The 3240-nt window shown below is 35.0% G+C and overlaps 1 protein-coding gene across 1 annotated transcript in view; it reads left to right on the top strand.

Annotated features, from left to right (window-relative positions):
• The first annotated feature begins 590 nt into the window (after positions 1–590).
• Positions 591–3240, top strand: part of LOC108687667 (BTB/POZ domain-containing protein KCTD1) — a 26036-nt gene continuing 23386 nt past the window's right edge. Inside the window, exon 1 of the mRNA XM_018193570.1 lies at positions 591–791. The gene's annotated coding sequence lies outside the window, so the exon portion shown is untranslated. The remainder of the gene's footprint in view (positions 792–3240) is intronic.

Below are 3240 nucleotides of genomic sequence, written 5' to 3'. Positions count from 1 at the left end.
TAAATATTTATTTGAATAGTATTAACTAAATGTAATGAAATATTTACTAAATGTATAAATAATATATATTTATTTAATTTAAATATAATTTTATTTTAAATAAATGTTTATTTATTGTAAGTAAATATTTCGTTAGTACTGTTCAAACAAGTTCAATAGAATGTAGTAAATTTTTTTATAATGAGAGGAAACATGTACAGAAATGATCTATGTATAGAAAGCGTATCAGATACAATTGCTATATCTTACACAAACAGCCAAAATACACGATCGAAAGGGGTTGAAACCGGCGTACGTCAGTGTGGTTCGAATAGAGAGAATCGAACAAGCTCGAGGCGTTTGCCGAAACGCCGCGAGCTCGTGGGACAAAGACGAGTCGATGTGAGTTGGCGGAAAGGACGAGGACGATGGATGACGATGGTCGCTAGTGGCGAACCGGCGGACGGTGTCTGTGCCGGTAATGGTGGTGGTAGTGGAGAATGGTGGTGGTGGTAGTGCGAGGAAATCAGCGCGAGGATCGTAACAGCGGAGAGTGTACGCAGTCTAACGAAAGCCGCGGTGGTGCGCGGTGGTGGCTCGCGCCACTTTTGTCCCTCGACCGAGAAGACACGTGAATGCAACCACGTGGTCCAATGCGTGACACAAGAGTTGGAGATATTCACGAGAATTCCGACCGGGTGCTTCGTAGACAGTGACAAGTTTTTACGAGGGCGACGGGACTCCAGGGTTCTCAAATTCGCAGCCGTGGACACGAGAATAACCGTCAACCTGGAGTCCACGTGCCAGAAACGGTGAGTGAGTCATGATTTATAATTATTCGATTCGATCGGGAAATACACGTTGAAATGTATGCGGAATACGAACTACATCTCTGTTTCTCTATATGAATGACATAAATGTGTAAATTTTGTGAAAATTCATTAGATGGGATCTATTTTCGAATTGTTAAACTATAAAAAATGTCTTGAATAACTATCAACTATAATAAATCGATATAAATTTACAACGTTGCGTATGAGGAAATGTTGAAGAATAGATTGATCGCGCGGTTAACGCAATAACGTGATTAAAATGCCGATGATTGCATCGGCTGGAGTTATGATTGCTTTCTGATATAAACCTTAGATGTGATAATTAAACCTCGGGGATTATTATCGTGAGATCGACAAGGACATAATTCGAATCATTTTGCTCTTTATGTCGTTAAGTATACTCCAGGAATATACATAATTATCACCATGTGAATTTATAGAAAGATTTATCTCAATTATTTGAATATTTACGTTATTACGCGAAGTATCTCGCTCTGAGAGAACATTCACTTATTACAAGGCTAATTTACACTTCAAAATTTTTGCGATACATTGTTTGTACCTTTCGCTGTTGTTTTACTGATCATAGTCTTCCGGGTAAAGAAACTGCATGTTATCATAATATTGCCGATATGAAAGTGTCTAGAAAAATCTATTTCTCTCGCTTGTTCTCTCTCGTATAGAATACCTTCGAAACGTCGCGTGACAAACTGATATTCATGTATGGAAATAGTGTACTTTCACGTAGTTAATTATGTCGCTTGTAACCCGCGAGGCGCGGCCAAGAGCCGTTCCGGTACGGAAAGTTCTATCTAACGAAAGTACAGATGATTTTAGTAATAGAAACAGACAGACATTTCGAATTGGGAATCAAGCGATCTTGCATAATAATTTTGCACACAGAGATATATAAGTCACTCTGCCATATTCAATCTATTCTGTATTCATCAATGTTTTGAAGTTGTACGTTGCGAATTGTACATATTTTCATGCTCCTTAGATATTTCCCTCCAAGACCTCCTTCTAGGCCTAGAAGAAACTAAAGCTTAAGAACCTTAATCTTTTAAATGTCCTTGTGCCAGCTTTTAATTGTTCATTACGATAGTTTCTCTTCGGGAAAGAATACTATAAATCTCTGGATACCAAATAATTGCACGCGTCCGTGGATTTTATATGATTGAGCATTTTATATGATTGAGCTACAATGAAATCAATAGAAAGTCAATCTGATCTCACAACACCGCGGGTAAAGAAAGTTTAATTTGTGCCAGACGTTCGAGAGGGTGTCGCTGCCTCCAGAAACGAATATGTAGAAACACGACGGGACAATGCAATTGTTCAATCACTCATCGCATTCCGCCATCATCGAACAATAGTTACAATCAATTATATACTTCACGTCGCGAATAATGCGATGCAAAGAGGCTTTGGATAAAAATGGTTACATAAAAGTCGCTACATCATTCTATATCGAAACAAATTACCCGTAACTAAAGATAGAAATTGTGACTTCACAATGGCCACAAAATTAATGTAGATGAGCACATAAAAAGACTTCATTTAAATGACGATAAAAAAAAATTATGTAAAAATTCTTTAATGGAGCTCTACCATTTTTAGATTTTAAAGCTTATATTGTAAAATTTAAATTTTTTTATAATTACGTGTTCATAAATTATGTCTGAAATCTAAATTACATTTAATTCTTTAGTGCGTTTGTGCGAGACTGAGCTGTAAGTTGTAAAACTCGTAACTGACAAATCAGTACGTTTCTCGTCTTGACATAATGAGCTGTGAAATCCGAGGAAAAATATCAATTAAAAGTTAAATGCTTAAAATAATTGACTACATAATTACGCGCGAAACGTGCAGAAAAAAAGCCAGAGTATAAATATGATATAAATAAAATTAAAATGATTGATTTTTAACACGATATAATTGTATAATCGATTATAATTAATTGAAAACAAATTAAAGTGAATTTGTAGTTTTATAATTAAAGAATTGACATGGAGAACGTGATGCAATTTTTGATTCTATACGTTTCTTCTGAATTCATCTTCTGGATTTCATCTTTCACTGATTTAAGTATCTCGACGCGACTATCACGCATCAATGTTATATTTAATATTTAGTTTACGATGGAATCTAGTATCACTTAACGAACTTAAATAATCGTAAGATTAAGATAAGCAATTTCGCACATTAAATCAGCATAACACAAACGGTAATCGTAAAAACATGCTTACATATAACACAACTTAATTACATATAACCATAATTTAATTACGTATAACTTCCAGTAGTAACAAAAAAGAAATTTTAAAAAATTCGAAATTCTATAAAATTCAAATGTAACATTAATTTGTTCACCAATTCTATACATCGCGTAAATCACGAATTCGGCCGTTCTAACATGGCAAACTTT

Source organism: Atta colombica, unplaced genomic scaffold (genome assembly GCF_001594045.1).
Source record: "Atta colombica isolate Treedump-2 unplaced genomic scaffold, Acol1.0 scaffold210, whole genome shotgun sequence".
NCBI classification, from domain to species: domain Eukaryota; kingdom Metazoa; phylum Arthropoda; class Insecta; order Hymenoptera; family Formicidae; genus Atta; species Atta colombica.
This window is presented reverse-complemented; position numbering and strand designations above follow the sequence as displayed.